The sequence below is a fragment of the Aquila chrysaetos genome, chromosome 6, assembly GCF_900496995.4.
Source record: "Aquila chrysaetos chrysaetos chromosome 6, bAquChr1.4, whole genome shotgun sequence".
Classification (NCBI taxonomy): domain Eukaryota; kingdom Metazoa; phylum Chordata; class Aves; order Accipitriformes; family Accipitridae; genus Aquila; species Aquila chrysaetos.
Window position 1 is genome coordinate 42,875,617 of NC_044009.1, and position 26,609 is coordinate 42,902,225.

The following is a 26,609-nucleotide window of genomic DNA, read 5'->3' on the forward strand; positions in this document are numbered from 1 at the left end:
ATCTGTTTATATATGATAATGTCATCAAAATTTTTAATATTCTTCCTTCTTATGTAAAAAGCACATTAAAGGGACCAAAAAAGCCTGTGACAGGAGAAGAACATGGGGAAAATTTCTGTTCAGAACATTTATGCTTGCAATTTTTCCTTTTTTGTTCTTCTGCAATTCTAACATAAAGAAGTTTGAAATCTTACTCTTGATTTTCACAGCACCTCTCTTCAAATACAGACAACAATTCTTTAATGCCTTGAGTGAGCTCAGGTAGTGCTAGGTGACAAGTTTACTTCCAAGTCAATCCACTTTATAGTAAGAGAATGAGATTTCACATGGCTTCAAGGGAAAATGCACATCCGGTATGCCGCACAGCCACCTGCAGACATTATATAATTCATGAAGTATTTTTTGGAGGTAACTGGGAAACCATACTGATAGTTTCTCAGCAATAACACAAACAAACAAACAAAAAAACCTGGCACAGCACTAAGGCTGTATTTTTTTCCACCAGTGCAGATCTCCCAGAGAGATCTTGCAACAACATCCTAGAAGAAGAAAATGAGGATGAATTCATCATCTTATCAGTGTGGAATATCCTGTGCCAAGAAAGAAATGTAAGAAGGAACTGAAGTTCTTAAGAATCTGTCTTCCATGGAGCCATTATTTGACAATAATGAGTGCAAAAGATCTAAGGTTGAGACTGGTTTCTTAGGTAGGGCATTTTAAATATGTAGCTTGATAGACTCCAAGGAAAACAAGCAGATATATTTATTCATTTCAGCCTTTAACCAAAGTTAATCCATACTCAGGGTACATCTCACACAGATTGTCATTCCCTATGCTTTTGTTCCACACTACAGAAATATGACAGCATAAGCTCACAGCAGATTCTTTAGAGGAATGACGTGGATGGGTACTAGAATACAAGAACTCAAGATGCTGAAACACATTCAAGGGAGAACAAACAGTATCAAGCGTGAGAACACGGTGGCCCTAATCTGTCTGCTCAAGCCACTGATGAAAACAGCACAGAAAGTTGTTCCACATGGAGGATCCTGCCATATCACTCTGAAATTAGGTAAGAATTGCGGAAATCCTGGATTTAAAGCTATTTCCTGGCAGGAAGGTAGGCAGGCAAATGCAGATAGACCGAGTGTTTAACAGTGCAGAAGAGCCTGCTACTCTCACCAACAGAGGCGGGAAGACTCATGACATGCAGAATCTTAGGACAGCTGGCGAGATACAGCAGCTGCCCAGAAGACAGGCTAGCAGCGTACTGGTTATTTATTGGTCTTGTTAGTTCTCTCAATTGCCGAGGATATGGAAACTTTCTTTCTCACCCTGACTAGTAGGCTTAGCAGAGTCATGCAACCGAAAGTAGTCAAGTTGTTTTCCAGTCATGATCTTGAGTCATATCAGAAGCTGGTACAGTGAGTGTACTGCTTATTAAATCAGGCTTTCAAACATCTGGCTTTTCATAGAAAAATAATGAAAACACATAGTGTTAGGCTACATAATCTAAGTGATGAAACACAATGTAAGTTATATGACATGCAGGTACTGTCTTAAAATGAAGAACCACAAACAAAAACAAGCTATTAATCCCAACAAGAAGTATCCCAATTGCAATCAATTCAGTAAAACACATGTAATTTGTCAACTGACACCTTTTGGCTCACATAAAAAGGAATCCTATCATTTAAATTGAAGATGAGGAAAAGTGTTCTTGGAAGAAAGACAGTGTGATAAAGAAAATGTAAGTTAAAAGCATTCGAACAAGCTCACTTTACCAAGCCTGCAAAGATTAAATAAATATTTCAAGTGCAAGATGCATCTATGAAATAAAGATCAACTTATTTCGAGATTATCTTGAGGGAAGCTACAATAATACAAACCACATACTAATGCACACAAGCCCGTTTCTTGGCATAAGACATTGTTATCCTTATTGCAGAGATGTTTTCCATGGAATTTCAGAACTTCTATTAAGCTTCACCAAATAATCATATGATTTTGCTTTGAATATATAGTTTCTCTATACGCTGACAGAAAAAGAGCTGTCAACAAAACCTTTCAAGTATCCATTTTGCTTGGTAGAGGTTCTCCAAGCCTTTACTCCAGGCAAAGCATTTCACAAGAGACATACATCTACAGGCAGAGCTTCCTGGGTATGCACACATTTTGGGGGAGGAGAGAGGGGAAGGGGAGGGACTGGAAAGAAAAGGTCCCATAGGATTATCCCAGCACCTTCTCTTTTCACACAGTGCTCCACAGCTGCTTGCAGAACATCCACAGCCAGTGAACCATGTTGCTTCATTTCAAAAATTGCTGCTATGCCAAACCCTACGGCAGTACTTCAGAACTATTCATTTCAGTAACCCTGACATCAGTTTTTCCAAAGATTACTGGTGCAGTAAGTTGGAGAGCTAAGTAGTAAAGACAATATTCCTAATTAAAGAAACAGCCATTTAAACAAAAACATACTAAATGAGAATTGTGATGACCCTTCCAATTCAGAATAAAAAATTAAAATACAATCAAAAGAAAACATTAATGGATTTTAAAAGTCTGCTGGGATGGTGGCTGCTATGAAGTAAAGCCAAACAGAGATCCTGAAGGAAAGTGGCAAACTTGTTAGCCACCAGAGTACAACACATGGTCCAGCTCATTTTCTCCACTTCAACTGATGGTGGGTAAGGGTTTTTCGGTCTTCTCCCTTCTTTTCTTAAGCAAGTAGTAAAGCATTATTTAATTTAATGAGCAAGTACCCACAGATATTAATTGGGTTCACTTTAAAAATAAAATTCATGCATGCAGTACTGGGTTGAGTTTCTGTAGTTAGGATTTAAAAGATTATTTATGAGAGATTAAAAAAGAAAATATGGTGAAGGACTAATAACAGACAGACAAAATATGAAAGTCATCTGCATTTGTAGAACAGAACTAATTTAATGGTTTTGGTCTGTTTTTTAAAGTAAGATGGACTCTCTCCATTTGTAAACAATTTCCTGCAAAAGACTTTGTTGTTTTAATACTTCTTTTTTAAGCATTAAAAAGCAGGATTTGCTGATTTCTATATTCATATCCCAACTCCATTTCTTTCCTATATTAACTTCTCCCTGTTTTTCCAAGGCAAAATAGAATGGAGGAAGGTTGAGGGAGACAGGAAAATAAAGTTTGTTAAAATTTAATTATTTTTCTGGGTTAAACCTTAGCTCCTTCTGAAGGATTCTAACAAAGACCTGAGATAGAAATATTACTTCCATATATAGCCACAATACCTTTGACCTTATTTTCCAAGATTCAACAACCCAAACACAGGAGTCAGGATGCACAACAGCAATTCTAACATGCCCTTAGCAACTTGATAGCATTCTGATGAGAACATCTACCTCCGAGATTCCCCTCACAACAGCTGAGGCTGAGCTCAATTCTAGGTATTAAATGGTTTCATGGTAACTTTACACTGGAAGTAGCCTGACGACATTATTTTAGTTCCACATTTTGGGAAGTGTGTTTTCATTTAAGGTAGGACAAGGCAAACTTCCTAATGAACAAATACCTGAAGGTACAGAGTATGTACCTGAGCACATTCCTACCACATCCTTGCTTCCACAACAGCATTTGGAAGAATGAATGCATGCAGGGCCCAAACAACAAACTGTATAAAGGCTACTAGCGCAAAATGTACATACAATAAACTTTGAAAAAGGCAATCTATGGAAACCTCTAAGCATATTTTGCTTCTTAGTGCTCATCTCCATGGTCATACTACAATGATTTGTGCTAAACTATAAACTTAAATTAATATAGCATATATAAATCTACAAAACTCCTAAGTAGACATTCTTACTCTAGTACAGAATTGATTTTTTTTTCCTTCCCTATTTAATGTAATTCACTTTGGAAGGGTTTATTCTAAATTTAAAAAAAGCCAATCACTATATAATCAGAGCAGTTTTACTGGCACGACTAGTAAAACCTTTCTAAGTCGACAAATTTCTATAAAATCACCTACAACTGATAGCTACCGTCCCAGGAGAGGTTCACATTTTTCTATCAGAAAGTGAAGATTAAAATAAATCCTTCAGGAAGTTCATATAGGGAAACAAACAACAAAAAGGCCATTCCAGTGGGACATTTGGGGTGTTTTCTTATTTAGAAAAAGTCAACCCAACTCTCAATGATACAGCTGCAAGAAACAATCTGATACACAGGCTACCTGCCCAAAGGGGTAGTGCGTTGCACCTCTCCCCCAGTTAGACCTTCTTGTTGCCTTCACTGGGTTGAGCATAGCATTGTGCAACTAAGAAGGGAGTTGGACAAAAACGTACCCACCAGAAAAGCCATTAGGTTTCCTTTGGATCAGTAGGACCGTGCAGGCAGGGTGTATGGGAGATGAAGACGTGAAGAAGCAGGGAAGAGGGAAAAGGACTGCTTCTTTCAGCAGCAGTCAGTGGTTAGGTTAGATTAAAGCATATTGTGAAACTGCTCCACAAATGCAATGTACACACACAAATGAACAAGTTACAGCTGCCAGGCAGACATACCTGACAGCTATTTAGATCAGGGGAAAAATGTGTATCTACATTCTCAAGTGCTTTCTTGCTAAAAGGAAGTATAAAAGTCACAACTAATTATGCAATTCCTAATGCTAATGAAGAAAGAGATAGCAACATAGCTTAACAGCATATTTAAAACTACTTATGTTTAAGCATTACCATGAATAAAACTGCCATCAACACAATCCTCTCCAAAAGAAAGAAAAAATTAGAACTTGACAGGTTCCTAATGTCCACTTAAAAACCCTATCAGACCACGAAACATGTTGAGTATTTTCACATCAGAAAATATATTTATTTGCATTATTAAAATATGGATACAGTCCAATATAAAAGAAAACACAGCTAGCTTTCACAATATGAAAAGTTCATTTTTAACATACTGCAGAAGCCTGAAAAGTAAAAAATAATACCCCACCTAATGGTTCTAAATAAAGAACATTAAATAAAATTATCTCTTCTCCCTACTCAGAAAAGTAAGACATAGCTAAAAGAAAAATTTTGAAATTAACACACAAGTGTAAGAATGAATTAAAATGTGTTGACTTGCAAAAAGAGAGTAATCAAACATAAATCATTGTGAAAAGGTTCACAGATCATAAAATTAACACATTCTAAAATGTAACATATGATACAAACACTCTTAAGACTTGTTGCACAGTTATTTCTAAATGCTCCATGTTGCTGAACACATGCCAGTACAGGGCCTGATCCCACAAAGATTTACACTCATACTGAGCTGTGAATAGTCTTATTACAATCAACAGGATTACTCACAGAAAATCTACTTATCGTGCATAAAATTATCCATGCATGAAAATCTTTGCCACCTTGCTTATACTAAAAATCAGTATTAGATCATCACCAGCACAACCATAATCTAATATCAAACGTGTGTATCGGAAAGCTTTCAATACTATATTAACAAAGGTACAGTTACATGTCAAAATCCACAGGGATGTCACCAGTGTAGCAAACATACTTTAAATATTCCAAAAATCACAGGCAACGTTACTTTTTCTTTGGGAAAAAAAGCCCACTGATTTTGTGGCACTAAATTATAAACTACTAGAAAACAGTTAATTTTGAGAATTTATATGGGCATTTCTACCACTGTACAGTTAACCTCAAAAGAACAATGCAGAATTTCTGCCCTTACACTATGAAAGCCAGGCACTCGAAAGTGCTCACTCTGGAGACTTCCGATAAAATTTATATGCAGGAAAGCAAGCACTACACATAACTAAGGCTACCCAGCATCGTCTAAGTACTTTTAGTAGTTTATAACTTCACTCCAACTGGTTAAAATTTTGTGAAGTTTCATGTATTACATGCATACCTCAAGCTGAATCTTTGTAAAAATATTTCAGATAATGTATCAAATGTTTTTTCATTTGGTTTTGATAACAGTGCAGTTATACGACAAAGCTGAGCCAATCTAACAGCTAACTGTCATTGAAAGGGGCAATCCTGCTCCCTCCTCCTGTGAGAGTCCACCCTATCTTTTGTGCCTACTCTGATGCTCATATAAAGACATACTGGTTTATAGATTCCACCAGCCTGGCAATTTTTTTTTTTCCCCCCAGTTATTAATTTTCTGCCAGGTTAACTCACTGACTGAATTTACCATAAAGACAGTGTGTAAGAAGCAGCTCAAAACAGGGTGCAGAAGTGGGCCCTTCCCTGTTCAGCATTCACAGCCTAACTATCTCAGCCCATCTCATATAATTTCACCTTGAAAATAAATGGAAAAGAAAAATATGTTGCTTTTTAAAAACTGTGATTTTTTTTTTTTGTTTACAAGCCCTTAAAGTCCTTGGGTCTCACCACTCCTCTACTATCTGCAAATATCTGTGAAGCATCTCTTCTCATTACTAGCACTATGCTAGTGTTGTTTTACAGAAGATGACAACCTGCTGTTGCTATCAGTTACCCTACTGGCCCAAATGGCAAAGGTCTGTATACATGTATGTATAACAGAATTTCTGGTGTTTCTTTCCAGATTGCTTTTTGAAAATCCTTAAAACATTATACACTAAAACCCCTGGGAGACTACAAGAAGTTGTATGCAAACATACAGAAGTTTCAGGGATTACCACGACTAAGATACCTTGGTTCATCATAATTCACCTCTCTAGCCTATTGGCACTGTGCTTTTTTTATTTTTTTTAAATAAAAAGATCATATATGTACATGTGTGTGTGTACATGTGTATCTTTTTCTACAAAGCATCATTTCCTTCAGCACACTGGATGGAACTGCTCCACAGGAACAGGTGAAACTAGTAAGATAGTTTATAATATCCTTGCTCCATTTGTTGCAAGGGCTGAAATGAATGTAAATGAGACACAGAGAGCAGGAAAAGAAAGTCACGACCATTTAAGGAGTTGAATGCCATCTTGCAAAATAGGATCCTATACTTGATCCTGCCAGAGATGTTACACAAGTCTACACAAGCCATTTCTACCAAACTTTTTAAAAAAACAGGTGATGAATAATTATACTTTCCTCATTTTCTGGGTGCTTACCCTGACACATTTGAGTCAGATTTACCCTAAATGCTGAGTACTCAAGGCTGCAATTAAATCAGTGACAGCAGTACTTTGAAAATACAAAGACGAATGCAATGCTGTATATTACTTGTTTTTAAAAAAGCTCTTAAAGAGCTCAGTGGACATCCACACCAAACACAAATTTTCATCTTACTCCCAGGCATCAATTCTCCAGCCATAAAAAAAGAAATACTCATTTCCTTTCCCTGAGGCATAGTGAAGTACTTGTAATAATAAGCAACGTTCAATATAGGACACAAGGGTGAACTAATCAGTTTATAGTGCTGTTGTTCCTGTGGCCAGCACAGGTCCTGAGGGAAGAATGTGGCACATGTAAGATGGAAAGGTAAGCCCACATCAGTTACTTAGGTAACTACTGTGAGAGGATGGGCGAGAGGGGTCTGGCCTTTCCTGGAACCTAATCACTGATGAGAAAGTGCAACCAACCAGTAGGTTTCCAACTAACAGAGTAGTCACTTTGGTGGAGAATCACGAGAGGAATGGTGGCACACAGATGTAGGACTGTCATCAAGAAAAGGTAAGCACGACAGTGAGACTGAAGAGAGGAACACTGGTTACCACCATGATGTTGTAACAGAACTGTAAGAGATCTGGCTTCTTTTCTCAGCTCTGGCACTGCTGTTGGGCAAATCTGTTATCTTGGCAAATCATTCCCTGCCCTGTATTTCCACTTCCCTATCTCCAAAACAGGGGCAATGACCCACCTAGGATTTAGGTGTGAAAAGAGAGGTAGGAACTATCTATGAGGGCCTCACAAGCCTAGTGATAACCGTTCCAGAAATTTCACAAAGAAATATATTCATTCTGCCTTCAGAGCAGGATTAAGCAGAGCACAGTAAGAGAACATACGTTATGCAACGAGAAGAAAGTAAATTACAGAGCAGCTGCTTATTCAATGAGCAGCACGTATCCTGTACATTCAAAAAAAAGGGGGTTCTGTGGCGGGAAATACCGTGTTCATGTATCACAAAAGACTACGATATAATATTAAGGTACAATACATGAGTAATATAGTAAGGATGGTAAAATTAAGGTGGCATAGGTAAAGCTCAATGCTGCAATTTTAACGTTTGCATGCCTGACTTACACCTAAAACTGTTCTTTAAAAGCATGCTTTTCTTGCCTGTAATATCTTTACTTCAGCTTCATTGTTTTCTAAAAGGCTATCTACACGCATTAAAGAAAAACAGTAATTACAGAAAAATGCAAGATATTTACTTAATATATCCACGTAGACAAAATAACATTGGACAATAAGCTAACAAAAGTATAATCAAGAAGGTTTTGATCAAAAAACCTTGAAGTTAGCAGCAAAAGTGGTCTCAGATTCTGGAAGACATCCCTCATTTACATACATGACAGCATAAAGAAAACTTTCAGGAAAATACCAATACTAATATAAACCATAGGTGCGAAGGACATGAATAACAATACAAAACAGATCTTACAGAGCACAGGCAACATTTCTTGATCTTAGATTGGATATTAGGAAAAATTTCTTTACTGAAAGGGTTGTTAGACATTGGAACAGGCTGCCCAGGGAAGCGGTTGAGTCACCATCCCTGGAGGTATTCAAAAAGCATGTAGACAAGGCACTTCAGGACATGGCTTAGCAGTCAAGGTTGATGGTTGGACTTGATGATCTTGAAGGTCTTTTCCAACCTATGATTCTATGATCTTACTTCAGTATTTGAAAGCGTTATTTCAACACAGACTCTCAGGTTGTGAGGGCAATGCAAGTGTGTTAGAATACAGGAACCATTCTCCTAAGTTGCAATTTCAAGTTTAGGGTATCGTCACGCACTAAGGACACATTTTTCCTGAACTTCATTATGGTAAACTTATTCAGGGTAAGATTACATTCTGTGTAACATCTAGAAACAAATTCTGCAAAATATCGTTGGCTCTCTGTGGACTAACTTTTCACATGGTGGTACTGGCAAGGAAGATTTTCTCATTTAAACCTGCTGAGGAGGCAGAGTCACACCCCAGCATCACTTCATTTTTAATGGATATTTATTTCATTTCAGCTGTGTTTCAAACATACCCTTCATCTACACGTGGAACAGTAACCTCAAAAAATCCAATTAGTCTGAAACACGATAGAATGAATACCTCTTTAGTAAAACATTCACTGCAGACAGACCAAGCAAATCCTATGCTTTCTATATTGTTTTTCAAACACCACAGTGTTACCTTCAGTGGCCATCTTTCAGAGCCACCAGTGGGCTGGGCCAGAAGATCTGAAAGAGCCCTTCCTAAAGTTCAAAGTCATAGATCTCTGTTGACTGTTCCACTCCTCAAATGCCATAGGTCTACCCTACCTAAAAAAAAAAATAAAGGCCTTTCAGGGACCTACTCCACAAGACTAACACACCTAGCAACTAAAAATTATGAAACTAAACATGAAACATAGAAAATAAACTACTTCAAGCACATAAAAAGCTACTTCACTTTTGCTAACATAAACACAAGGCAACACACACATAACACAGTCGATGAACAAAATGAGCTCATATAATAATCCCCTGAGGAAAGAAAAAGACTCACAGGTGACAGTAACTAATCGTAATGCACAAGACATTTCCATAAGGTGTTTGGACCCTTCAGAGATGGTAGCTATATAAGAATATAAAAACAGTGAAGTGATAATGATTTAGGTATCATTAGAAGCAGCATCTCGGACAGTATGTTCTGGTGGTAGCCCTTTCTTTCCTTCAATGCATGATGAAAAACAAGGAGCAGAGAATCTTGCGATGCTCCATTATGGAAACCACTGACCAACAGCGAACAACAAAAAAAATATCTATCACTGCTCTTCAAGGTATTCAAGCAGTTATGAACTGTGCACCAAGGAGCAATTTTCATCAGTGGAGTCAGGGATTGTTGTGGCCTAACTAGCACTCTGTTACAACAGCATCAGAACGGCATCAAGCATGTTCATCAAGAATAAGCAGAAGAGTTAGCACATAAACGGACACACATTAGTATTTAAAGACAGTATGAAATCAGCCAGAAGGGGAAGAAGTAGAAATAAACTTTAAATTCATGAAAGTGAGCAACTAGGTCACTTTCTCAAAAGCCCCTCTTGGAATACAAGCATGTTACAGACCATGTAAATTTGCCAAGACAACAAAGAAGTTTTTTAAAGGTACACTTCTGTATAGTTAGGATTTTTTTTCCACACTGTTGCAACAAATCCACCACCTCCCTACTGACCACCAACATTTGTGGTCAGATTAAATCAACTAAGAACTATTCCTATCCCATTTACATAACATTCCAGAATTGTAAATCAGCCTTTTTTAACCTGGCTGATCTTCACTCCAAAGGAAAAAAAAAAGTCAAATCAGGTAACTACTAAATCCAGTGTGCTTCTGCGGTGTATCCTCTTCAAAAGACTATGCACAACCCCAACAAGAACTTCCAGGTAACTCTTCACCTTGATACTCGGAGAACGGTACGAACAAGGAATCCCGCTGACTTCTATCACATACCCCAAGGTGATTACTCCTCATTACGATTTTACATTTCTCAAACAATTTTAAAGCACTTAAGCCCATTTGCAGATCAAGGCAAGCCAAAACATGAGATGTCTAGAAGCCACTGTATAAGAGCAGTAATAACATAGATATCCTGGCCCATTAACTAACGTTGAAAACAATCCAAAAAATAAAACTCAGACTTCTCAGGATTGTGCCTTCTTGAATAAAAAGATTGTGAAAATTGGATTCTACCTCAATGACTTTGGTACCCTGCAGCTAATTCTTGCTAATTAAGTGCTAGAATACACTAAAACAGAAATTCATATTGATCAAAAGATATGATTCATGTTTATAATAACTCCTATAATTATTAGGAACAAAAATCTTGAAGGTTCTTGATGCCATTAACTCACAGGCCAACAATTACGAGTTACCATCCCAAACAGGTCTGAAATTTCTGAGAACCCACAGTCAAATAACTTCGTGATGAAGCCAAGTTTTAGTGAAATACATTCAATACAACCCATATTACTAAGCAAGCAGAAAAACAACCTGTAAAGTAAGAAAATACTCTTACAGGAGTCTGGAAAAAGAAAAACCCAGCATGTCCTGCGTTTATAGACTGCTTTCCAGATACTATCTTCTCATCCAACGATGTTAAGAGTCTCAAGTCCTCAAGCCCTCAACCTGCTGATGCAGCTGCACTCACCCAGGTTCCCTCAATGCACAGATGTGTCCCATAGGTAACAAGGCAACAATTTCAGGCACGCAAGATGCAAGCCCTAGAGCTGAGACCGCTTTGCTGAACTTGTGTCCAACCAAAGATGGGTAATGAAGAGTTGCCCAATGTTACAGCCAATTTTAGGCATGTAACAGAACCACAACAGATCCCATGCTTTCTGGATATGCAGCCATACTCTCATCACCACCACAACTGTGGAAAGCCCCACTCCTGTCCTGTGACCTATAAGGAACGTAAGCTGGGGACAACACAAGGACTCAGTAGACAGTAAATTGCAAGGTCATGTGAAGAACTGAGAGATTAGCTCCTCTGTCAGTTTGTCCTTTGACATTGCTGTTCCTTGAAAAGTGACAGTAAATTCACACTTAAAGCTGCCTTATATTTGATCCAATACAGTGTATATAACACTGAGTATAGGTTCCTAACAGGCACCAGAAAAGCCTGAACACACCTGGTTTGCATGATCTACTTTTAACTGCCAGATTAAGACAACAAGCCCACCGGTTTTGTCTACAAATTGCCACCTATTCTAGATATTCAAGCAATATACTGTGACAACTGGATGTTCATCCTCTGCATGCTCCTTTTCTATAAACTCTATTTTATTCCTCCTCCCAATCCCTTAATTTCACGTCAGGTATAAATCATTGATAATCATAAAAAGTACCTTTTAAGTACATAAATACTCTTTTCTACAAGTCATTTAAAAAGAAAACGTTATAATCTCTACCAGGAAAAAGCAAGATTAAAGCCAAGTAGCTTTCTCTCAATTCCTTACACCCCCTAACAATACAAGCCTTCCCAACCCCCAGAAGACAATCACATAACTTTCACGTCTTTCTGCTGACTCAGATGAAAATTCATTACAGAGTGTAACTGTCAGGTTCACCAGTGACAGAGGAAGCTCCTGAGAACAGCAGCCTAATAAAGCTTTCCTCCTTGAGGGATGATGGCAGCCTTTCTCCTATATGAATGATTCATTTTTGTTTTATATTGTTAAAGCAATATTCACGCAGGGCACCTTCACACTAGATTTTACCCCCAAAAACGCTTATAAGGTCAAAACATAAGTTGAAAACCAATATTCCAGGGACACATCTAGAAAATCCGCAAGTGATTGTGGTCTAAAATAATTGTATCGCATCTTGGTACCCTGATGATTGACCACCTCCCTCTGCAGTTGATCTACTGTGGTCATGACAAAAATTTTCAAGGTAAGAAGTGTAAGATTACTCTAGCGAAAAGGGAGTTGGTTGAGTTTACCAATGTTTCATGAAGAACTTCTTTGTTAAAAGAAACTTTAAAGACACAAAATGAGAAGATTTCTTAAATTTATTTATATAGTTACTGTTGTATCCAGAAATGCTCAGTGCTATAAATGACCCAACTTAAAAGCCTGACAGTTGTCATCCATTCCACATACATTTTGTCTGACAGAGACTATAACAGTGACCTATGTTAAGAACCACTGTGTATGTGGCCAAAAACAGAGGAGAATCGTACTTCAGGAGGTCAGCAACAGAGGTGATAATTTGCTTCAGAGTACTCTTATTTGAGAAACTCTGAAATCATCCACTGCATCTGGAAATACTGACTGTTATAATGCTTACAGACTAAAAAATCATCCATGCATCCTGTGAAATGTACTCATTTCTTGGCTTTAATATTCGTTTTGCTCCCTCTTCCCTCCCTTTACAAAACTGAAGAATGTTTGCAATGCAATACTACAGATTCACTTGTTGAAAGCAGGACTTCAATAGTTTTTACTACCAAAGGAAGCCTGCAGAAAGCTGGTGAATTTAGAAGTTGCTTACTTGCTTTGCCCCTTCCCAGTGAACTACAGATCACAGCTACATCCCAGGCAGCTAACCCACATAATATGCTGCTTGTTGCTTGGCAAAATAAACTTCACTTTATGCTGAACATTCCTCATACCCGATGACTAGAGCTTTAGGCCAGACATCATCATAAATACATGCTACAAGTGTTTTACATATACATACATACATATGCACACATACTTTTTAGGAGCATATCAGCATTTTCTTGTTTCAAATCTAATCCCAACAACAGAAAAAAAGAAATCTGATAAATTTTCAGGGCAATCACATAGCTGTTAAAATTCCGAGTTTAAAAAGACATTTGTTTCCCCTTCCTTAAATACTGCTAGTCAACATATGACTATGTCAAATCTGCCCAGCATCAATATTTCTTACTTCACCTCTTGCACTAAGGTAACATGACCTGGTCATGATGTTACTGGCATTGTAAACCTTTTTAGTTGTGTCTTTTATATCCATTTTGGGGTACAGAAGTAGTAAAATTTAATACAGACTTTGTGAAAAATTATTACAAAAACATTAAGATACTCGTCAAAATTTTTATGAATGGGCATCTTTTTACCTATAGATGTAGCTGCCATTTGAAACAATTTTAGAGCAGAAAGCTTATCAGCCTCATATCTGAGCTGATTTACACAGATATCACAACAGCTTTACACATTAATAGTATCACATGTTATATCAAGAAATTATGTTGTTTTACAGACATTTTACAGGCACCTTGATTTTTGTTTTTTGGTCTGCTTTTTTTTCCCCCAGTGCAAGATATCTAGACAGTTTATATTTGATAGGCTGTTCATAAATTATACCCTACTGCTGTTTGCAGGCTGGAACTTCTTCCCACACAGATTTCATTTTATCATCAGACTGTTTAATTCTGCACTTATAAAAATGTCATCCTAGTCATAAGGGAAGAATTAGACAGTACTGCCTAAGTTTTCTGCACAAACTGTGACAAGATGTAATACTGTAATACTAGTATGCCAGTAGAGTATATCAATTGCAGGATCAGGCCAATATACATACCCCATTAAAGAGCTATGTCTTGCTGTTTTCCAAAGTGCAATGAAATCATGAAGTAATACAAATTAGTAATACATTAACTATATTACAGTATTCGCACTGTTACCTCTTGATATTATAGCCTAGAATACATTAATACACTGATAATATCATAAGAGTACACTAAAAATTATTTCTGAGCAAAAGCAGTATCAGTCTCTACATTATCTCCCAAAATAAAAATCTTACAGTATGGAAGAAGTTATCAGGCGATTCTAACCCTTCTGCATGTTGTGCTTTCCACAGTCTTTCTAAAAGACACCGAATTTCCCCTTAGGACACACTTATAATCAAGTTCTGTGAGAACATATTATGGATTTTTCCAGATATTTTATCCAACATGCTGAATGATATATGAAAAATATCTCTATATGGAGGCAGGGGAAGACAATTTAATCACATATAATACTGGAATACTCACACATGTTATTGTATTTTAATTGGTATGATAATTTATAAGTTAAATAGTTTAAACCTATGTCACTTGTGTAGTTTACTGCATTATTGCTGATGTATAAAATATTCTGTTCTATGTAGATGATAAAAAAATGTATATTTAAAATGTATATAGAGTACTAATGAACTAAACAGATGGAGTCGTGTTAACTTCACTGGAAATAAAGTAACTAACAGCATTTGTGTAAATGAAAATAAATCTTGTGAAAACCTGAATGGATTTTCTTTTGTTAGACGGAAGTTTTTGCTTGGCATATAGCTATATATTACAGCCAATGGCTGTATTTTGCTGACATGGGCTGTCAATAGCTATGTCTCAGCTGTTAAAAAGCAGTAAGTTAAATGTATAAACTCTATACTAGTTCAAGGGTTTCTGCACAGATTCCAATATACAGAAGTGAAAAAAGGAAGGGAAAAGGGAAAAGAGAAAAATTTCATGTATCTCAGTACTCCAAGAAATACTATTTTCCCAAAAGTATTTCTGTCAAAAAAAAACAAACAAATTAAAGTGCAAGTTAATCACAGTACTGATCCTTCAGGTAAGCCCTGCAACCTGATAGCAGCAGACACCCATGTCTACTTAGATCCACGGAGACTTCCTGGGACTTCATTTGTCTTTAAACACTCAGTTACGCAGATCAGACTGCAAGCTGAAGGCTTGAATCTACTTCATCATAAATGATGCTGGTTTGAAAAGCAGCTATCATTAAAATGCCAGGCAAAGGCACAAAAAGTACTTATTTTAAACAAAACATATCTATTTCTCTGTTAGATCTACTTAAGAGTCTTCAAAGTAAAAAATCTTTCCAATGGCATTTACTTTCCATTCCTTGTCCCATTCATTTAATATACAAGACATTGTTACGTTTGGACAAGAAAGTTGGACACTTCGGTTTCATGTTTAGGGTAACAGCTGTACATTTACTTATCAAAGACGTTATACCAACATTACTATTTCTTATTTAACTTTTGTTACTTCACATTAAAAAAAGTATTTTACATTAGAGCCAAAATTAAATCAAACTTAATCCCAAATTATGCTAAACACTTAAAGTGGTTTTGTTAGAATAAGGCCCACTCCATCAAGCTGCTCCACACAGACAGGCCTCCAACTGTAATATTTACAACGGGACAACAGCCCACATAGCGGCCCTCACCAGAGGAAGACTCTACAAAGATGCTAGTCACAAAAAACATCACAAATCTCTAGCAGCAGATACAGAAGAAGACACTCCCACTCTGCTTTTCCCCAAAATACTAGAACACAACAAACCCTTCCTCCCCATCAGTAAATTTTAAAATGTTTTACCTAAATCCTTACACTAACAACCAATACCCTGAACTTCACTATTTGCAAATTTACATTATCAAACCTGTGGTGCAAAGAACCCATCTAGAATTAAGCTAAGCTCTTTTAGATGTACCATCACCATATTTCACTGGAGTAATATGCTTCGTATTCTCATAGCTCAACTCTAACATTACTGGTACACAGAAGTTCTCAGCTGGAAGTAAGAACTTCCAACCTCAATGGTTTTACAACACCAACTGTCTCTAGAACACACGCACGCTCACAGAGCTTTAAATCCTCATACAAATAAACTTGTACACACGGAACTGAGAGGGTAAATCATCTTTTGAGAAGCTACATAATATTACTACAGAAGTATGTGTTCCTTCGGGTGAACAATTTAGCCTGCAACATAACTTTTCACATTCTGAGTAATTTTTCTTCTAATGTTTTTTAATCATTGTGGTTCTTCAAGTAGCTACTTACCTACTTATGATTTGGTTTCATAATCCATTATATTAGGGATTTTCCATAAATAGAATACATTTGCAATACAGTAGAAATTAAATACATATGGACAAGAAGGACAATAACAGAAACATAGATTACATACACATTTGTTCTCTCAGGCCTTAGCCTGAGAAGTGAAGACAGAAAAAGTACATGTGCACATGAGAGCCTAAATGCAAGAGGTCAGCCTCATCTTTTCTAGCTTTATTCAGCTACATGAGCTCACTGACTAACTACATATATATTTGGGCAAGAGGGGCATGCAGACACCCAGAAACAACTACAAAGAAAATACTTTTGGAAACTGAATACACATGTACATTCAGCTGAATATTCATCAAGAAAGGCCATGACAGTGGTTTTCAGGAAATTGTGCAATTGGAAAAATCAATTTTGTAGAGTTTTCCTTAATTACTGCAACAAGACTGGGATTTGCTTGCCTCTCCTATGCATCTGTCTGTACCCTGTACCAGGAGTCTGCAGATCCCGTGAGATCCACAGGAAGGCAGGCCTCGTGAGCTCTAGAGCTTCCCAGCACAGCCAAAGCTTCTGCAGATGACAGCTGTCACTGGACACATGCACGAATCCCAAACAGTAGAAGCGGAACACTGAAAAACTAACACTGCCTGAAGGTATGCGAACTTTTTACACAGCAGGATAGATATGAAGTCTAGATTGGACCATTGGTTTAGCTAGTCTGATTCCGAGTACAGCATAAGGGCACCTGCAGAAATTGATACAGGTTAGCGCTATTTTTCCACCTCTTTCCTTCACAAGGCATGCTTCACCAAACTCATGGAGAATGACTGCAAAAGTGGTACCACTTACAAGGACAAAATCTGGTATGGGCACTCCAAAATGTTTAAGCATGACAGGCCCAGGTACATATTCCTAGCAAGCTTGTAAAGTATTACTGAAACCTGTGACTAAGTACAGCAAATAAACAAAGCAACTGAGATCCGATTCAAAAGAAAAACCATAGTCCTCTGTCATTTGTCTTGTACCAACGGCAAAGATGCTGCTCAGCAGAAATAAGACATCTCTCCCGACTAAAACTCCTTGGACCAGAATGTCACATGTATGCAGGCAGAGAGATAGGTCATGCTCCAGGCAGACTTTCAAAGCAAGACTAAAGCTGTGATCGCTGGATTCCACATATCTACTTTCTTTACGACTGTGCAAAAGCCCTCACAGCTGCTCTGAACAGTTTACAAAGACAAAGTGATCAGAGAGATGATTTACATTTGCAACATAAATGTCTTCCCTTTTTATGAGCCAGCTTAACACAGACGCTGCTGCACTCATCCCAGCTGAGGTTTGGCAGGAATTGGGGGAGGAAAGGCGATGAAAAGTGAAAGTGTTTAAAGCCCAGCCGATTTCTCCGCAACTCCTACCGGTCCCCCCTGCCCTCCCAACCACTTCCAGCCTGGCACTTGTTAGCAGCTCCCGACGCTGGAGAGAGGTCCCTTTGCAAACGCTTCCTCCGAGCAGCTGAGACGAGACTCGGAGAAGGTTATTCAAAAGATAAAATTAAACGAAATGAATTTCCACAGGTCGGCACGCTTCACCCCATCTTACACCAGGAACAATGGAGACGCGGGCAGCGGGAGGATACGGCCGCCCGGGAGGACGGGGCCGGGGGGGGGGACACTCTGCCTGCCCGCCCGCCCGCCCGCCCGCCCGTCCGTCCGCGGCTCCCCCGGCCCTTTTGTCTGTCCGTCTGTCAGACGGCCCCGCTGGCAGCGCCGGCCCCATCCCCACCTCCCCGGCGAGGCCTGCTTGGCCCCGCAGCGGCCCCGCGGCTGCCGGCCCGCCGCGCGGGGGGCCGGCTCCGCCGGGGAAGCCCCGCCGCCGGCCGGGGGGAGCGGAAGGGAGCTCCCGGCGCCCCCCCCCGCGCGGCAGGCAGCGGGGGGAGGAGGAGGGCGCCCGCCGCCTCGCTCCTCATCCCCCGCTCGCCGGCCTCTCCGCCGGCGGGGCCAAGCGCGGCCCATGCGGGCGGGACGCGACGCGCCGGGCCGGGCCGCGCCGAGCCGCGGCCCCCCCTTCCTTCCCTTCCCTCTCCTCCTCCTCCTCCCTCCCTCCCTCTCTCTCTCCCTCCCTCCGTGCACCTCCCGCCGCCGCCGCGGCGGGCGGGCGGGCGGGCCCGGCCGGACCCCGCCAGCGCCAGCTCCCGCTCCCGCTCCGGCTCCCGCCCGCCGGCACTTACCGGCCGCAGAGCTGCGAAGAGAAGGCGGGCCGGGCCGGGGCGCGGCGGCGGCGGCGGCGGCGGCTCCTCAGAGTGCCCGTGCCGCGGCCCCGGGCATGGCGGGGCGGCGGTGGGGCGCGGGGGAGGGGAGGCGGCGGCGGCGGGGGAGGGGAGGCCGAGGGGAAGTTGGCGGCGGCGGCTTCTTCCTGCTCCGGCGGGGCGAGCGGCGCCTTCCCTCAGCCTCCTCCTGGCGGTGACAGCGACAGCCCGGCCAGAGCGCCGCCGCGCCGCGGTGCAGCATGGGAAACACGCCCGGAGGACCGGCGGGCGCCCGGGCGCGGCGGGCCGCCGGCGCGGCCGAGCGAGGAGGAGAAGGGGAGAGGGGGAGACGGGCCGCTACGGGCCGGGGCCGGGGCCGGGCCTCCCGCCGGGGCCGGGGCGGTGCCGGCGGCCCGGGTTACGCGCGGGTCAGGAGGCCGGCGCGGCCGTGGGAAGCCCCGCCGGGCGGGCCCGGCCGAGCGCTGCCCCGGGCCGGCCCTGAGGGGAGGCGGGGCGGGGAGCGCCCTGCGGTCGTGCGGGGGGTGCCCAGGCCTCGGCCGAGGGGATGGCGCTGCCGGAGGGGCTGGGGGTGACCCCCCCCATCCCCGTCCCCCCGTCGTCGTTGCAGCGGGGGCTCTCGGAGGAGAAGGGGCCGGAACGGCTGGGGTCGGTGCCAGGGATGGGGGCTGAAGGAAACCCCCATCCCCGCCGCTGAGGCCGGCTCCCCTCGGCCCGACGCACCCCGCTTCCCTCGGCCGAGGCCGGGGCCCGCTGAGGCGGAGGGGTGCGGGCCTGACGCAGGAGGCCGCGGGAGGCCCCGGACCACCGGTGTGCTCGGGGGGGGGGGGTGGCTGTGGGACTCCCGGCGCCTCCAAATCCATCGAGAAGCCCCGAGATGAGGCTTCTGCGCTGTAATCCCCGTGATCGTGATGTCCTCCGTGACCCCACACGGTTAACAATTGGGAGAATTGCTAGAGGCCAGATCTTCTTAAAGGCCGGGCGTTCCTTGGGATAGCTCTCCACCCAAACCGTCTGCGCCTTTACAACCTTGACTGTGTCTTGGTCTCTCTTGCATCTCTCAACTACATCTCTTTTAAGGGTGACCAACTTTTCCACGTTTCTCTAAATAAAGTCTTTAGCCCAGCAACCCACTTAAGCGCACGCTTAACTAAATTGCTTTATGTCACTTGCTTATAATTAAGCATGTGCTTAAGTGCTCTGCTGGATTGAAGCCAAAATCTGCATAAGCTCTGTTGGGTAAAATTTACCAGCTTCGTCGGGCTTAGCTTTGTGAGTCAGTCATTCAATCAGCAGCAGCCCAAAGCCTTTTGCTACAAGCTTAGTTATTCCCAGGTTGTCCTACAGGATCACCCTGTCTCTGTGACGAGGCTTATGCCCTTCGTTCAGGTCCTGTTAGAAGTAAGATGCATCTGCCTGGTGAGTCAGCTTCATGTAGGGTTTCTAGTTCCTTTAACGAGATGCATTAATAAGGTTCTGCATCCTTATGCAGGTCATGGATTGTGCCATCCAGTTACAGTGGCAGAAGTTGCATTAAGAAGGAAATATTAATGACATTAGGACCCAGTTTGAAGGTCTGCCCTGACTTTATGCAAGAGGTATATTTCAAAATAATTGCGTCGAGTACTCAATCTGTATGAACAGAGGAAGGAGTTAATAAAATGTGGCTACATTTCATGCAGTCATCTACAATTTTACATAAATACAAGTGTCATTAACCTGCTTGCTGAATAAAATGGGAAACTTTCATTTCCAAAAACAGAGTTTCAGAAACTGAGGGAAGATGTACATTTATGCAGCTTTGATTTTTTTTTTTTTTCCTTTCAAAGACAATTAATTTGGTGACTCTATTCATTTTTACCTGTCAAAAAAAATCTTTTGTATTTCATTAAGTCTGAGTCAGGAAGCTCAGCACTAAAACCTTATTTTAAAATACACTGAGGAATTAAAGCTTTCTGCAGGGTGAGCACAAGTCTTTCTCCAAGGACACATCAATTGGAACCTGCTTTTCAAAAAATTTTGTTTGGCAATTAACAGTGTAATGTGAAGAAGAAAGACTGTCTTGCATTTAATTCAAAAAAGTAAGACTCAGCATATTTGGGTTCTGTTCATTACTCTCCTACCATTCTTCTATGACCTTAATCAAGACATGCTCCAATTTTCAAATGTCAGTTTGGGTTAGGGTGGGGTTTTCTGTTGTTGCTTTAAGAGGAATTGAGCACCTACAAATTGTCAAGTTCACTGAGACTCTTACAGTGCTTTGTTCATCTGGAAGTCCCCCCCGCCGAGGCAGGGGTAGTCAAGGGACACGTCAGACCTTGGACCTTTCCCTCTTTGCCACCTGCATTTTCAAATGATGGTAGTTCCTCACCAAGTCACACAGCTATGGCACTGATGGTGTTTGTATTAGTGTTTTGACACACATTTAATACTGTGGTGTTTATTTATTAATATTAGTGTTTTGACGTAACAAAATGGAAAAGGAATATATTAAGCCAGTAGCTTGAGAAGCTTAAAGGAGCACTTGCATTTTGACCTACATTTTTTTTTTTCTGATGCTGCTCTGTAAATAGCAGACAAACTCTGCTTTTCCCTAGGGAAAAATTTAATAGTCTTTAATAGAGTCTTCCCTCTCCCTTCTGAGTTCCAGAAGTTGCCCACCCATGAGAAACCCTCTAAAAGGCAATGTGTGTGCAGCGTGGAGCACAGTACGTTTCAGTTTCCTTTTTTTAGGAGGGCTAAATAATGGAAAGTAAAAGGCACCCACCCCCCAGGTTTGTTTTTTTCTTCCCTTTTCTGTATTAATCTAGAAACCAAGAAAAATAGGAAGCACAAGTAGGCTATATATTAAAAAGAGTGGCTTTGGGGAATCGTTGGAGAATATATGTGTGTTTTAAAAGGTCTTAAGCAGGAAGTGGCTTCAGAAGTAACTGCGTAGAACAAGCAGAACCGTCTCATCTGACCTCCTGCATGGCAAACGGAAGGATTTCATTCAGAAATTAAGGCATCAAGGCAGTAACTTCTAGTGAAGCAGCCGCTGATCTGGAAAGATCCAGTCTGGGAATTTGAGAGAGAAATCCACCGGTTAGGTAGGTTTTTGAGATGGCCACTTAGCCTAACTCTTAAAGTTAGGCCTTCATATTTGTCTGAATTCATCTAGCCTGAGCTTCTAATCATTAGTTTTAGCTATTGGGTTCAAGGGCCATGTATCCAAATTTTTAACTCTATTTTCCAGGTCTTGCTTTATCCTTGTAACTCTTTTAAAATGCCCTTCCAATTTTTCAGAAAGTATTTTTTGTTTGTTTGAAAATATTGTTAGCGTGGGCCTACTGCTCAGTCATTTAGCCCACAGGTAGATCAAGAAACATTAAGTGTAGCTTCCCAACACACACCCCCACCCCCAATTCCATGTATCCGTGTAACCTTATATCTGTCCCTTTGGAGTGATGTACAAAGTCTAGTGATGTGGCTTGTCCTACTGACTCTGCCCAAGGTGAAGTTTCCTTGCTACTTTTCTGTCATTCCTCATGTAAAAGAAGGTACAACCTGTCCGTCTTCTCCCCTTCCCGGTGTGGATGTTGCAAGTCCCAGTTAGTAGTTTCATTCCTTCGAACACACACTACTGGCTTTTCTCGAGTAAAAAAAAAAAAAAAAAAAAAAATCTATGTCTGTACATGGTTACAGGATCAGGCCAAAGGAAATGTGAAAAGCAATCTGCATGTCAACAATCAATATTTTTACTGAGTATTTTATAAGCATGCTAAGTCTCGGAAGAAACAGACTTAAGATTATCAGTGAAGAGTTCATGTCAGTAGTTTATATATGGAGAACACTGCCTGAAAAATCTTTATGTTCTCAAAAAAAGGTATTTGCAAACAGAAAGTTCAAAACCAAGGTAAATCCAAGATAAAGCATGGGGTGATAGGTTGTGGAAATACACAATTCATCCTCCCAAACAATGCTAAACCAGCCTTTTCTGTGCTTGTGGAATCATCAAAGAATTGAAGTTAATAACTTTGGTGGAGGATGAGAGTAACTTGACTTTCAGAGATAACAGATGTGCTCTCCCCCACCCACTTGAGTTATTCTTTTAATGTGAAAGTTAGTTTAAGCTTTAGTGTCTGTGTGTCTCACCAGTCTATACACTGTGCATGAGCTGCAATTTTGCCTGGAAACCCTTTGACAATAATGAGTACCAAATCGTAACTGCATAAAGGAACAGTAATCATCATTAGGACTAAATCCAGGATGGAGAGCAAGAAGTAAATATAAACTGGTTTATTGTAAATGCCTTGTTGCCACAGAAGTGGAGATAAACACTACTTAGTCCTCATCACAGATTTGTGTCTCATTCCCTGTTCAGCAACACAACCAAGCACATGTCTAACTTCAAAAATGCAAATATCCCATTGAATTAAATTGAGCTATCAGATACTGAATCGGAAACTAAATGCCTTCTTCAATTTCTCTCCTCCCCTCCCTTCCTTCCTTGGACCACTAAGGTCGCTGTAGCCCTGGTTAATACTAGTATGTACCAGTGATACAATGAATGATGCTTCAGAAATGCCTAGATGAATGCCTGACATTTCAACAGTGGATGCAATTGGGGAACAACTGCTATTGAAAGCTAGAAAATCTCCTTCCATCCATTCTTTTTCAATTCAAATATTTCACTAGGGCTTTAACTAGCACAAATATTCAATGCAGAAAATTGAATGAGTCCATTGTCTGAGCATCCACTCACGTTGTCTGTAAATTGCTCCTCTTCATTTCAGCATCCTTGATTGAATTTGTGTTCTAATTATTATTTTTTTTATAGCAGACTTTCAATTCATGATCCCCCATAAGCCTGACTCAATTGAGTCTGCATTGCCCTATATTGCTAGCAGATCAGGAGTCAATCGTAATGTTATCAGTCACACAGTTGTACGGTATGCTTATCCTGACACTAGCTGATGCAGAGAAATGTGATGATATGGTGTGTCTCAAAATACCTGCGCATGTGATGTTTGTAAACAAAGGTAATTAATTATGGCTAATATTGGTCAGAAGGAAGGGGTGCATGCAAGTCACCTGGCTCTTTTCCTTATTCCCAAAATCTTTTCTGTTCTCAAATCTGTTTAGAGGAGAACACTGTTCTGCTTCCACCTGAGCCCTGAAGAAGTCTTCATACCAGATTAGTTTCTAATGCCACAAACATGCCTGACTTGACTCGTTCATTTATTTTGCAATAATACAGCAGCTTGAAGTGCTTTAAAACTTGAGCTGAAGACATCGCAAAAATCCCAGAGAAAATGAAAAGTAATGTTTTGATGAGAGATATACCTGTCTGAAAAAAAGAAAGATAGCAAGTCAGCATCAGTCAAGATGGTTTTGTGTAGACACGAGACATTCAGATACCTGTAATATGTTTGACTTGGTCCCACACGGCATTCCTGTAAAATTAGCATTATAATTCTCCAGATTAAAAGAAAAGAGGATGTTTAATGTCCCATGCTGAGATGCCTAATAGGCAGAAAAAGCAACAAAAATGATGATAATATTGTACTCTGCCTAACACAAATTGTCAAATGACACAATGAGGCAGAATTTAGAGAACCAATTTCTCTGCCCTAAAACACAAGTTATAAGCAGAGCAGAAAAACATCTACTCTTAACTTAGATTGGCTGTCTACCTAAGACATTTAAGTTGAATTAACTGCAGATGGGAAAGTAAGAGGGCCTTAAACCCCCACATGAACATTTTAGGATTAAGCCTTTCAGAATGAAATGTAAAGGAAGCTAGGGATATTTTATCTCTAAAAGAGAGAACATCCACACGGGGGATTGGTGGGCTTTAACTAATGCAATTTAATGTCACACCTTTGCTTAATTCATCTTAATCTTTCCCAAGTGTCCCACTGCAGCTGACTTCTTCAGTTTGAAGTATTACAGTGGATCTAATTCAAAAGATAGCATTAGCTGAACCATTAGCTAAAGGCTTGTCCACGTGAGGAGGTTACTCAGGGCAGAGTAACCAGCTGCTTCATATATACTTTGTGTCAATACTCTTAGTTCACACTAAAGTGTTGTAGACTGCATCACACCACCTAACATACACTGAGAGTTTGCGCAAAGCAGCTACTGCATTTTAAATTCAGATTCACACCTCTTCAGAAGCCTGACATTCACCCAATTAAAAGTGAGACTCAATGATTCAAAGAGCAGGTAGGATACCAGACTGTGATGCAGTGATAATGGTGGGAGATTGACACTTATTAACAAAAAGTTCAAAGTTAAAACAGGAAAAGTAAAATGTAAAAGAAAAATAAATAAAACCTTTTGGAGATGACGTGGATACTGCTGAAAACAATGAAGCCCAAGAGGATGTACATTCCCTGGGTGACAATAATCAAGCCATTATGCTAAATGGGACGTTCCCATACATTATTTGAACCAATAGGAAAGCCAACAGAGTATAGAAAGCTGAAGCTATGAAAGCCAGTAAAAAGGAAAATCTCAAATTTCAGCTGGCAGTGAAGAAAGGGAAAATGAGAAGGGCACAAACGGACCTTGAAGACCAAACGGGGATTGATTCTTGAAGAGAAGAAGGAAAAAGGTCTTAAAAGGCTGGAACTGGAATTCTGTAAGTTAATTGCTCAACACAGCAAAAAAAAGGAAGGGTTTAGGGTTTTGCAGTTTCATAATAAAAAGCATCATGGAGTTGCTCTCCCTTTACTGGTCTCCTCTGGTAGTACTCTCAAAAATTACATCAGAATAATAAAGAAATGTTGGAACCAGACAGGCTATTAACCATTCTCCAGATCACATAGAGTATATCCATGACTGTCAGAAGCTGAAACAACTGGGCTGCCAGCAAAACTGTGCAGCCACACATCTTCACCTGCAAATTGGTCAGAACGGCCTTTCAAAATATTTGAAAGATCATGTTATGACAAGTAAGGTTTTGTAAATGAAAATCACATCTCACTAATCTTTTAGAATTATTGATTTTATCAGTAAGGTAAGGAATAAGGAAAAACATAAGTTTACTTTGTCTTCTAAAATATGTTTGACAATTTAAAATGTCAGAATTTGTTCAGGAGACAGAAAGCAGAGAGGAAAGCTAGGTGGTCACTTTTCATCAGGGCATCAGATTAACAGCAAAGGCCTCAGCCTTCCATCCTAAATACATTTCATGTTGTTTGTTACAGTACAGATTGGGAAAAGATGAATGCTAAACTGGGATACGATAGTTATAAATAGAAAACATAGGTATGAATTTATTAAGTTAACCAGGCCCCAGAGGGGACTAAAGGAACCTTCAAAAAAGCTAAATGAATGGACAATATAATGGCCAAAGAAGTTAGTTGTATCTGCATGAAGTTATGCATTTAGGAGAAAAGGCAAACTGCTAAGATACCTTACAAATTAAAAATGGCTAAGGTACAGCTTCAGGTGGGGGGTTCTTGGCAGGGAAAAGCAAGAAGGTAAAGCTGTTGACAGGCACATGAGAAAATTACTTTTCTCATAAAATGAGAAGTGGACTAGATGAAATTTCTCTAAGGCCAACGCAAGCTAATTATTAAACCCTTCGTGAAAGTAGTTGTGACTGATTTTTTTTTCAAAATACAAGGATGCATTGAACGGAATTGCTCAGGACTTGTACCAGACTATTCAGTGGTTCAACTGGAGGATGAAGACTGCTAAATTTTCAGATTACACCAAGCTGAAGATGGCTGCAAGAATGGCTGGGGTCCAGGTTCAGCCTCCTCTTGATAGTCTAGGAGCAAGCCGGAGAAGATGGAGCTCAGCACAGTAAGGACAGAGGAAAGGACCTGCACTGAATCTGTGGCTGAGCTTCAGGACAGC

At 40.5% G+C, this 26,609-nt stretch overlaps 1 protein-coding gene across 5 annotated transcripts in view; it reads right to left on the reverse strand.

Annotated features, from left to right (window-relative positions):
* The window catches only part of ZNF148 (zinc finger protein 148), a 41,193-nt gene extending 22,141 nt beyond the window's left edge, over positions 1-19,052 (reverse strand). The window contains exons 1-2 of one of the 5 annotated variants that reach the window (XM_041124099.1): positions 18,723-19,052; positions 195-370 (exon numbers count right to left, since the gene is read on the reverse strand). The gene's annotated coding sequence lies outside the window, so the exon portion shown is untranslated. Of the gene's footprint in view, positions 1-194; positions 371-1,334; positions 1,569-9,325; positions 9,454-18,722 lie in introns of those variants that run through there. The other 4 variants (XM_041124100.1, XM_041124101.1, XM_030017126.2 and 1 more) reach the window with 4 other exon arrangements.
* Between the last annotated feature and the right edge of the window lie 7,557 nt (positions 19,053-26,609).